Raw genomic sequence first — 12805 nt, 5'->3', positions numbered from 1 at the left:
TGGAAAACTTTTTTAAATGAACTAGTGCAAGAAAGTTAAATAGATTTGTAAAAGACTTCTATTTAAAAATCTTAGTCCTTTCAGTACTTATTAGCAGCTGTATGCAACAGAGGAAATTCTTTTCTTTTTGAATTTCTTTTTTGTCTTGTCCACAGTGCTCTCTGCTGACACCTCTGTCCATGTCAGGAACTGTCCAGAGGAGCATAGGTTTGCTATGGGGATTTTCTCCTGCTCTGGACAGTTCCTGATACGGGCATCAGTGTCAGCAGAGAGCACTGTGGACAAGACAAAAAAGAAATTCAAAAAGAAAAGAATTTCCTCTGTAGCATACAGCTGCTAATAAGTACTGGAAGGGTAAAGATTTTTTAATAGAAGTCATTTACAAATCTGTTTAACTTTCTGGCACCTGTTGATTGAAAAAAAAAATGTTTTCCACCGGAGTACCCCTTTAAGGGAAGTTATACAATGTGTATGGTAAGCACAAACCAGTGGTGTAATGAGTCATTTTTTGTGCAAATCACTTTTATTCAAAAAATTGCTACTTTTCATGTCAAACACAGGCATGGATACAATAATCCATTTTCCTCTTTGTGTTTGCTTTTTATTTATTATCACTTTTTACCAGAGCTATCAGTTTTCATGTTACTGCAGAGTGCTGAATGTAGAGTTCATGATGACCAAGAAACAAACCAACCCCAGTTCTGGGTAACCCTCTTTTTAGACCAGGGTTGGAGGCGACAGCTTTCCTGGGCAGGACGAGTCACTTGACTCTACCGCTCTCCACCTTGCTTGACGGTACATCGCTACGGCCCTACACAGACCTGGTCCCAGAGAACCAACGAACGCCCCTCACGTTCATGCAATACCTTCAACTAGAACATTTTATTAGAGGTGAGGGACAGAACTTACACATAGCCAGGCCCCTGTCACCCATGGAAAAGTTGTGCACCTCTGACACCGCACCACTTAAGCCTGTCTCCCAGATTTACAGCCTCCTTCTTGACGAGGCATCCCAGGCCCCTCCTCGCTTTGTGGGGGCATGGGAGGCGGAACTGAACACCACATATGCCCCGCCCGACTGGTCGGCCGCATTTGCTATGTGCCACCGCTTGTCCATTTCCTGCAGAGCACAGGAGACCAATTACAAATTGCTCTCCCAGTGGTACAGAGTGCCGGCCGTGCTACACCGCATGTTTCCAAATGTGCCTGACTCCTGCTGGCGCTGCGGAGCTCCCCAGGGAACGATGACACACATATGGTGGTCTTGCCCCACACTGACACGTTTCTGGGAGACAGTAGTATCCCGTATCTCTACCATTTCTGGCGTCACTTACTCGAATGACCCCAAAGTCCTGCTGCTCTCCATTATTCCGGTCTCCAAGAGGAACCCACCCAAGATCTTAGCTCATTTTCTCCTTATGGCAGCAAGAACAGTTATTCCCAGACACTGGAAGGACCCCCAGCCCCCATCCATTTCCGAATGGTACAAGGGAATCCTTTTCCTGTGTAGAATGGAGGAGCTAATGGCGGATTCCTCGGGGAGACAGGAACGATATTTGCAGATTTGGTATCCCTGGTTGACCTTTTTAGAAACACCCCTTTATGTAGCGGGCGACAATACCTAGATTCATGATACTGACCCCTTTTTCAGGGCCCACTGCTGTAGTTTTGTGCTGTGGAGTGGGTCATGATGATGTGGAGCCTACATCGCGCATGGTCGGTGGCGAGTGCCTGGGTCCTACAGGTATGTACAACTAATACTCCTATAAGCCATGTTCTTGTCCCCCCCCCCCCCTTTTTCCTGTTTCTTTTTCCCTCTCCCCTTGTCATCCATCTCCCCACCCTTCTCACTGACCTTTGTTGGCTCACATTGCTGATCTGGTGTATTCGTTACACGCTCCTGTTCCCTCCTCCCTATTTTCTACTAATTGCCAGGGCACCTCCTAGGGAAGATGATCTCGCACCTTGTTACCTCTTTTCACCCTTTGGTTGACCTTCCCCTCCCCGGTTATTGTTGTCTTTAGTGGACTTTAACACTGCCTCCTTGCCTATTTGATTTGCAATGTTTTGTCAGCAGCGGCAAGAAGGTTATGCCCATCATAGGAGTACAGCTTAGTTACTATTGTTTATTCCACATGAGCTTGTGATGATTGCAGTCATTTAATGTGTTCATTTAATGTTCTTGACGTGTATTTCTATGTCTTAATAAATTTGTGAATATAAAAAGAAATAAACCAAACCAACTGAACATCTACAGCCATGTCTTTGTAGCAGATGCACATAAAGGGGTACTCAACTAGAAAACATTTTTTTCTAATCAACTGGTGCCAGAGAGTTGTAAGTTACATCTATTTAAAAATCTTAATCCTTCCAGTACTTATCAGCTGCTCCATAGGAAGTTCTTTTCTTTTTGAATGTCCTTTCCTTCTGACCACAGTGCTCTCTGCTGACACCTCTGTCCATGTCAGGAACTGTACAGAGCAGGAGCAAATCGCCATAGCAAACCTATCCTTTTCTGGACAGTTCCTGACATGGACAGAGGTGTCAGCAGAGAGCACTGTGGTCAGACGGAAAGGAAATTCAAAAAGAAAAGAGCATATAGCAGCTGTGGAGCATACAGCAGCTGATAAGTACTGGAAGGAATAATATTTTTTTAAAGAAGTCATTTACAAATCTGTTTAAATTTCTGGCACCAGTTGATTAATAAAAGCAATAGTAAGAAAGAAAACTACCAAAATAAAGTACATTTTGGAATTTTGAAGAAAAGCACATAAAAATATTAGAATGTTGTGGAATCCAAAAGTCCAAAATTGCGTATTTTTTGTCACTTTTATACTCTAAAATAATGTATAAAAAGCGATCAAAAAGTCAAAACAAAAATTGTTCTGATAGAAACTAAAAATCAAGGCGCAAAAAATGTGCCCTCTCTCTTCCCCGTATACGGAAAAATAAAGACGCTATTGGGGTCAGAATATGACATTTTTAAATTAAAATTACAATTTTTGTGCTAAAAGTTGTAATTGTTTAACAGAAGTAAATTAAATAAGTTGGGTATCATTTTAATCATATGGACCTAAATAATAAAGATAAGAAATTACCGCAAATTGTTCGGTGTTTTTTTTATTTTTTATTTTGCTCTACAATTTTTTTTTGCTGTAGATTCGCTGTAGATTTTGTGGTGAAATTATTGATGTTATTATAAAGTAAAATTGTCGGCACAAAAAACAAGGTGGAAGGTGAAAATTTTAAAGCGTTATGATTTTTAGAAGGTGAGAAGGGGAAAAACTAAATGAAAAAAAACTGTGGTCCTTAACTCCTTGGGGATGGAGGGCGTATGCATATGCCCTCGCGTCCCGTCACTTAAGGACGGAGGGCATATCCATACGCCCTCCGTATTTCCAATCACCGCCGCTCGCCGGGCGGTGATCTGACCGAGATGACTGCTGATATATATCAGCAGGCATCCCATGGCAATGCCTAGGGGGGTCCTGAGACCCCCCCATGTCGGCGATCCTGGCCAATCGAGTCACTGAGGACCCGATCGCCTGGAAAATAAGAATGATCGGAGCTGTCTCTGACAGGATAGGATAGGAGCGAGGTGGCAGTGTTGCCACCCCCACCTATCCCCTGCCATTGGTCGATCAGGCTGACAACCAATGGCAGGAGGGGGGCGGGGGGGTTAGAGTTAATTTCCCCAACTCCGCCCACCGATCCAAGTCGGGGCAGAGTGGGGGGGGGGGACACTGGCGGCGAGGTGGGGAACATGGCCCGGCTTACCGGACCGACGGAGGCGGCGGAGGCGGCATCCACGAGCAGCGGTGCCAGCAGGAGGAGTGCGGCCGGAAAGTGCGGCGGAGAAGGCTGCAGTGAAGATCGCGGTAAGTGATCTTCACTGTGGCCTTCTAAAAGCTGCTGAACTACAACTCCCAGCATGCCCACACAACCAAAAGCTGTCTGGGCATGCTGGGAGTTGTAGTTTTGCAACATCTGGAGGGACACAGTTTGGAGACCACTATACAGGCGTCTCCAAACTGTAGCCCTCCAGGTGTTGCAAAAGTACAATTCCCAGCATGGCCAGACAGTCAGGGATGCTGGGCGTGTAGTTCTGCAATATCTGGCCCTTCAGATGTTACAGAACTAAAACTCCCAGCATGCCTGGACAGTCTGGGCATGCTTGGAGTTGTAGTTTAGCAACATCTGGAGGGCTACAGTTTGGAAACCACTACTTAGCGGTCTCCAAACTGTTCTTACCCAGTTGTTGCATAACTAAAACTCCTAGCATGCCCAGACTGTCCAGGCATGCTGGAAGTTGTAGTTCCGCAACATCTGAAGGGCCAGATATTGCAGAACTACACGCCCAGCATCCCTGACTGTCTGGCCATGCTGGGAATTGTACTTTTGCAACAGCTGTAGGCACACTGTTTGAGAAACACTGAGCTAGAGTCTGTTTCCTAACTCAGTGATTCCAACCCGTGTGCCTCCATCTGTTGCAAAACTACAACTCCCAGCAGGTACTGTCTGTCAGTGCATTCTGGGAGTTGTCATTTTGCCACAGCTGAAGGTTTGAGGTGCCCACCCCCCATGTGAATGTACAGGTTACATTCACACGGGCGGGTTTACAGTAGGGTTTCCTTCTACAAGTTTGAGCTGTGGCAAATTTTCGCCTGTGTGAATGTACCCTAAATACACTACACTCCAATAACAAATAATAAAAAGTAAAACACTACATATACACCCCCCTTACTCATCACCCCCCCCCCCCCCAATAAAAATGAAAAACGTCTCATATGGCAGTATTTCCTAAACAGAGCCTCTCGCTGTTGCAAAACCACAACTCCCAGTATTGCCGGACAGCCATAGACTGTCCTGGCAGGCTGGGAGTCTTGCAACAGCTGGAGGCACCCTGCTTGGGAAAAACTGCTGTAGGGTTTTGGTGGAGATAAGCCCCATCCTTGTAACCGGGTCCGCCCCTATTGCAAATTCCTTATTTAGGCCTCAAATGCTCATGGCGCTCTCACTTCAGAGCCCTGTTGTATTCCAAGGCAACAGTTTAGGGCCACATATGGGGTATTTCAGGAGAAATTGTGTTACAAATTTGGGGGGGGGGGGGGATATTTCTCCTTTTACCCCTTATGAAAAGGTAAAGTTGGGGTCTACACAAACATGTTAGTGTAAAAAGATTAAAATTTTTGCATTAACATGCTGATGTTGCACCATACTTTTCATTTTCACAAGAGGTAAAACGAGAAAAAGACCCCCAAATTTCTAACGCAATTTCTTCTGAGTACGGAAATACCCCATATGTGTACGTAAAATGCTCTGCGGACGCACAACAAGGCGCAGGAGTGAGAGAGCGCCATGTACATTTGAGGCCTAAATTGGTGATTTGCACAGGGGTGGCTGAACTTTACAGTGGTTCTGATATGAATGCAAAAAAAAAAAAAACACCCACATGTGACCCCATTTTGGAGACTACACCCCTCACGGAACGTAACAAGGGGTATGGTGATCCATAACAACCCACAGGTCTTTGACAAATTTTCGCTAAATTTGGACATGAAAAAAAAAAAAAATTCCCCAATTTTTTCATTTTCACAAGAGGTAATAGGAAAAATGCCCCCCAAAATTTGTAACCCCATTATATAAGTATATTAATACTCCATATGTGGATGTAAAGCAACTACAATGCTCAGAAGAGAAGGAGCGCCATTGAGCTTTTTGAGAGAGAATTAGGCTGGAAATGAAGGCTATGTGTGTTTACAAAGCCCCCATGGTGCCAGAACAGTGGACCCCCTCCTATAGACTTGGATTGAGGGGTGGGGTGTGATGTCACACAGGGGCGGAGTCGTGACATCACACTCTTCAGCTCGTGTGGTTGGGATCCGAAGCCTCCAGCGTTTACATCTTATCCCTATCCTTTTGATAGGGGATAAGATGTCTAGGGGCGGAGTACCCCTTTAAGTAAATGTTTTTGTATATGTTAAATGTGTGGTGGCCCAGTACGGGAGGTGTTATTCCGTGCTCCTGCTGTCCTGTCCTGCAGCCACCATCAAGTCAAGTAAGCCACAGCTTTATGAGTCAAGTCAGTCCCTGTCATCTGTCAAGTCAGCGTGGTCTGCATTCAATTGTCCAGTCCTACTACAAGTCCCAGCAAGCCCTTAAGGTCTCTACATCACTGGTCACCTCTTTGGGCCCTGGCTGAACTGTATAGACTTTACCAACTGTCTACCCTCAGTAAAGCTCCCGTGTCCATAACTTGGTGTCGTAGTCTTTATTGCCCCGTGCCTAGCCCAGGATCCAGCGGTATACCTTTGAGTGGGTATAGCCTAAACCACACTCTAGTGTCACGAATACAAGGGGTATAATGCCATCTGCCCCTAGGGTAACAACATATGCCCTGCACCACACACCACAACTTTTGGCGTCACAAACAGGATACAGGTGTGTGCCTTATATCACAAGTCCTCTCACCTAGTCTGAACTGTGTCCAATATTGTCTGCAAAAACCGCATGCTGATGCGATTTAAGTCAGCACCAAAAAGTGTATGGGACTTTGCAAGTGAATAGTGCAAGTGTTTTCAAGTGTTTTACTCGTGGGACTTGTGAAACAGAGGGGGAGGTGAAGGAAAAACTGTTATTTGCCATTGTGGATTGTATAGAGCCAGTACCTGAAAGGGATAATTGGGTCCGGTGTTTCCCACACCCGCGAGCAGTCACAGCTCCGCCCCGTCAGTCCCCAGGGGACTTGATGGGGCTCATAATAAGTGGGACAAAGCCCAGCTACGAATGTTAGCGGTCCAAAACCCCAACTTGTTACATAGTTAGTATGGTTGAAAAAAGACATACGTCCATCAAGTTCAACCAGGGAATTGAAGGGAAGGGTGTAAGGGGATAAGGGGAAGGGATGTGGTTTTATAATTCTGCATAAGCATTAATGTTATTTTGTTCCAGGAATGCATCTAACTCTGTTTTAAAGCTATTAATTGTTCCTGCTGTGACCAGTTCCTGAGGTAGACTGTTCCATAAATTCACAGTTCTTATGGTAAAGAAGGCGTGTCGCCCCTTTAGACTAAACCTTTTCTTCTCCAGATGGAGGGAGTGCCCCCTCCTCCTTTGGGGGGGTTTAACCTGGAACAGTTTTTCTCCATATTTTTTGTATGGGCCATTTATATACTTATATACGTTTATCATATCCCCCCTTAAACGTCTCTTCTCAAGACTAAACAATTGTAACTCCTTTAATCGTTCCTCATAGCTAACATGTTCAATGCCCCATATTAGTTTAGTCACATGTCTCTGCACCCTTTCCAGCTCCGCAGTGTCCCTTTTATGGAGAGGCGACCAAAACTGAACAGCATATTCCAGATGAGGCCGTACCAAAGCTTTATAAGGGGGGAGTATTATGTCCCTGTCCCTTGAGTCCATGCCTCTTTTGATACATGACAATATCCTGCTGGCTTTGGAAGCAGCAGCCTGACATTGCATGCTATTCTGAAGTCTGTGATCAACAAGTACACCCAGATCCTTCTCTACCAGTGACTCTGCCAGTTTTATCCCCCCTAAGACATATGATGCATGCATGTTATTAGTACCCAGATGCATAACTTTACATTTATCCACATTAAATCTCATTTGCCAAGTGGATGCCCAGACACTTAGTCTATCCAACTCATCTTGTAACTTATGCACATCCTCTATAGACTGTACCGTGCTACAAAGCTTGGTGTCATCTGCAAAGATAGGAACAGAGCTGTTAATACCATCCTCTATATCATTGATAAATAAATTAAACACCAGCAGGCCCAGTACTGAACCTTGGGGTACACCACTAATTACCGGGGACCAATCAGAATACGAATTATTGACCACCACTCTCTGGGTACGATCCATGAGCCAGTGTTCAATCCAGTTACAAACTAAAGTTTCCAAGCCCAAAGACCTTAACTTACCTGTCAGACGTCTATGAGGGACAGTATCAAACGCTTTACCCAAAATCCAGAAGCACTATATCCACAGCCATTCCTCTGTCAAGGCTTCTACTTACCTCTTCATAAAAGCAAATTAGATTGGTTTGACAACTTCTATCCTTAGTAAACCCATGCTGGTTATCACTTATAATACAATTATCCCCTATGTATTCCTGTATGTAATCCCTTATAAGTCCTTCAAACAATTTACCCACAATGCACGTTAAACTTACCGGTATATAATTGCCTGGCGAAGACCTAGAGCCCTTCTTGAAGATTGGTACCACATTCGCCTTGCGCCAGTCCCTTGGCACAATACCAGACACCAGAGAATCTCTAAATATCATGAACAAGGGTACAGATATTACTGAACTTACCTCTCTAAGAACTCTTGTAGTCCATCCGGTCCTGGAGATTTGCTTACATTTACTTTACTTAACTTACCTTGTACCATCTCTACATTAAGCCAGTTCAGTACATTACATGATGTGTTACCAGCACTGACCTGGCCAATGTCAGCTCCTTCTTCCGTAGTATATGCAGAACTAAAGAACCCATTCAGTAGCTCCGCCTTCTCTTGATCGCCCGTGACAACCTCCCCAATATCATTATTAAGGGGTCCTACATGCTCTGTCCTTGTTTTTTTTTGTATTTATATATCTAAAAAAATATTTAGGATTAGTTTTGCTTTCTTTAGCCACCGGTTTTTATTACATTTTTACAGATTTTATTAAGTTCTTTGTACTGTTTAAATGTTATAGCTGACCCATCAGATTTGTATTTTTTAAAAGCCATTTTTTGTTGTTTATTGCTCTTTTAACATAATTTGTCAGCCATGTAGGATTTAGTTTTAATCATTTATATTTGTTCGCCTTTGGTATATATTTAGCTGTATAGTTATTTAGAGTTGATTTAAAAATTTCCCATTTACCTTCTGTATCAGTATTTGAGAACACCTCCCCCCAGTCTATGCCCTGTAGTGCAGATCTCAGCCCAGGGAAATTTGTCTTTTTAAAGTTATATGTTTTTGCCTTCCCCGCCTGTCTTTGTTTTCTACATATTAAGTCAAAAGTAACTATATTGTGGTCGCTATTACCAAGGTTTTCCTGCACAGTTACATTACCAACCAGCTCTGCGTTGTTGGAAATGATCAGATCCAACAAGGCATCACTTCTTGTTGGGTCCTCCACATACTGGCCCATAAAATTATCCTGCAATAAATTTAGGAATTGTCGCCCCTTTGTAGTTTTAGCCAACCCCGGACCCCAATCTATATCTGGATAGTTAAAATCTCCCATTATTACCACTGTACCTGCCCGGGCGGCCCTCTCTATTTGTTTATACAGCTGACCTTCTATTTCCTCAGTGATATTAGGGGGTCTGTAGATTACACCAAATATTATTTTTTCAGTATTTCCATCCTTTTGTAATTCTACCCACAGTGATTCCACAGAATCATCATACACTATGGCATCGTTCACACTGACTTTCATGCCACTTCTTACATACAGACAGACTCCACCACCTTTCCTGTCCATTCTATCCTTGCGAAACAATGTAAACCCCTGCAGATTAACGGCCCAGTCATGCGAGGAGTCCAGCCATGTCTCAGTGACCCCAACTATATCAATATGTTCCTCCAGTATCAAGGCCTCAAGCTCCCCCATTTTATTTGCTAGGCTTCTGGCATTTGTGAACATACACTTTACATTTCCATTAAGTTTTACACATATAGTCTCACTAATGGGATTTTCTGAGTTATTGGGGTTAATGTTATTATTTGAGTTATAAGGGCTAATTGTACTATTTAAGTTATTGGGGCTAATGGGATTTTTTGAGTTATTGGGTCTAACGTTATTATTTAAGTTATTGGGGCTAATGGGATTTTTTTGCATTATTGGGTCTAACGTTATTATTTAAGTTATTGGGGCTAATGGTATTTTTTTTAGTTAATGGGGCTTATTGTAGTTATTAAGTTATTGGGGCTAATGGAGTTTTTTGAATTATTGGGGTTACAATTTTTCGGGCTACATTTATTTTTAGACATGTGCAGAAGAATGTTTTTTTTTTTTCCGTTTTTTATAAAATTTTCGGTTCAGCAATATTTTCAGTTTTGATTTTCAGATACATTTGGTATTTGGGTGTCCAGGTTTCATTTTTTTCCGGATACATTTGGTATTCGGGTGTCCGGTGGGTTCATTTCTTCGGATACATTCGGTATTCGGGTGTCTGGGTTAGATTTTTTTCGGATACATTCGTATTCGGGTGGGTTTGATTTTTCGTATACATTTGGTATTCGGGTAAATCTTTTTTTTTTTTTTTTTTTTTTTTTAAACAGTAAATTTTTATTAAATTTTAAAGTCATACATAGTTGGGGTAACAGCAACATATCCAACATGTCAGTGGAGTCATGTAACAGTAATATGCATGGTAGAGCACTGGACATATGGAAATCAAACTCGAATTAAATGAGAGACTATCATATTTAGTCAGCTTAGGTCGCCAAAACAGAAAGACCAAAAAAGGAAGAACAGTAGAGCACTGGTAGGTGGCCTAAGCAAATCTCCTCATGAGAGGACAGGAGAACACATATCAATATCTGAGGAAAACAAGTTTGGGTGAACACTATCAGCAGTGCATGTATACTAGGTCATACTCTGAGGAGCCATAACTACCAGCCAGAACTTGAGGAAGCAATTGGCGGCAACAAAGTGGGAATAGGTTGATAGTTCCCATGAGAAACAGGGGATGTAAGAAAAGGAGAGGAGAGACAGAGAAAAAGGGAGGAAGGGCCAGAGATAGGCAGAATATGAGTAATAGGGAGTATGAGGTCGGGTAAATCTTTTTTAACCCCTTAAGGACCGGGGTTTTTTCCGTTTTTGCATTTTCGTTTTTTGCTCCTTGCCTTTAAAAAATCATAACTCTTTCAATTTTGCACCGAAAAATCCATATGATGGCTTATTTTTTGCGCCACCAAATCTACTTTGTAATGACGTCAGTCATTGTGCCCGAAAATCTACGGTGAAACGGAAAATAAAAAAAATAATTGTGAGACAAAATTGGAAAAAAAAACGCTGTTTTGTAACTTTTGGGGGCTTCTGTTTCTACATTGTAAATTTTTCGGTAAAAATTACACCTGATATTTATTCTGTAGGTCCATACGGTTAAAAAGATATCCTACTTATATAGGTTTGATTTTGTCGTACTTCTGGAAAAAGTCATAACTTCATGCAGGAAAATGAATACGTTTAAAATTGTAATTTCTGACCCCTATAACTTTTTTATTTTTCCGTGTATGGGGCGGTATGAGGGCTAATTTTTTGTGCCGTAATCTGAATTTTTTAATGGTACAATTTTTGCATTGATAGGACTTATTGATCGCTTTTTATTCATTTTTTCATGATATAAAAAGTGACCAAAAAAGGCACTATTTTGGACTTTGGAATTTTTTTGCGCGCACGCCATTGACCGTGCGGTTTAATTAATAATATATTTTTATAATTCGGACATTTCTGCATGCGGCGATATCATATATTTTTATTTTTATTTACACTGTGTTTTTTTATGGGAAAAGGGGGGTGATTCAAACTTTTAATAGGGAAGGGGTTAAATGATATTTATTCACTTATTTTTTTTTTTCACTTTTTTTTGCAGTGTTATAGCTCCCATAGGGACCTATAACACTGCACACACTGATCTTTCACATTGATCACTGGTTTCTCATAAGAAATCAGTGATCGATGATTCTGCCGCTTGACTGCTCATGCCTGGATCTCAGGCACTGAGCAGTCATTTGGCGATCGGACAGCAAGGAGGCAGGTAGGGACCCTCCTGCTGTCCTGTAAGCTGTTCGGGATGCCGAGATTTCGCCGCGGCTATCCCGAACAGCCCACTGAACCAACCGGCATGGTTTCAGTTTCACTTTAGACGCGGCGTTTAACTTTGAACGCTGTGTCTAAAGGGTTAATAGCGCGTGGCACAGCGATCAATGCCGCGCGCTATTAGCCACGGGTCCCGGCCATGCCATGACGTGGCCCCGCGTTATAGATCGGGAGCGGACACATGACGTTCCAGTACGTCATGTGTCCTTAAGGGGTTAAGCAGGGGACCATTATCGGGAGTGTGTGCAGGAAAAGAGGGCAGCCGCAGAGATCGGAACATTTGAAGACAGGAAAGATAATATAATTTTATGTGATTTACATTAATACATAATGTAATGTTGAATGAATGAATGAGTAAATGAATGAATGAATGTATGCTGTATGAATGATTGATGTGTTTGATCGATGTGTTTGATTGTCGGGTGATTTATGTATAACATGATGTTATACATAAATCACCCGACAATCAAACGCATCGATCAAACTGTTGCAAAACTACAACACCCACCCAGCATGCGGCTGTCTGGGCATGATGGGAGTTGTAGTTTTGCAACAGCTGGAGGCATACTTTGGCAAACACACGCATTCGCGCAATGCTTTTTAATTCATTTCCTTTCATGGGTTACCAGGTCAATGACATGCATAGTAATTGCCGTGGGAAAATTTTTCATTCATAAAACCGCAGACTTAATTGGATAATTGCAGTGTAGAATGTTTGGTGTCTTAAGCGTTCTACACTGCAATTATCCAATTAAGCCTGCAGTTTTATGAATGAAAAATGTTCCCACGGCAATTACTATGCATGTCATTGACCTCAATCACCCAACGATCAAACACATCAATCATTCATACAGCATTCATTCATTCATTCATTCATTTACTCATTCATTCAACATTACATTATGTATTAATAAATTATTAATACATACAGAAATGTTGAATGAATGAGTAAATGAA

This window comes from Hyla sarda, chromosome 5 (genome assembly GCF_029499605.1).
Source record: "Hyla sarda isolate aHylSar1 chromosome 5, aHylSar1.hap1, whole genome shotgun sequence".
NCBI lineage: Eukaryota > Metazoa > Chordata > Amphibia > Anura > Hylidae > Hyla > Hyla sarda.
The sequence above is the reverse complement of the archived record's forward strand: the minus strand, read 5'-3'. Positions refer to the sequence as shown.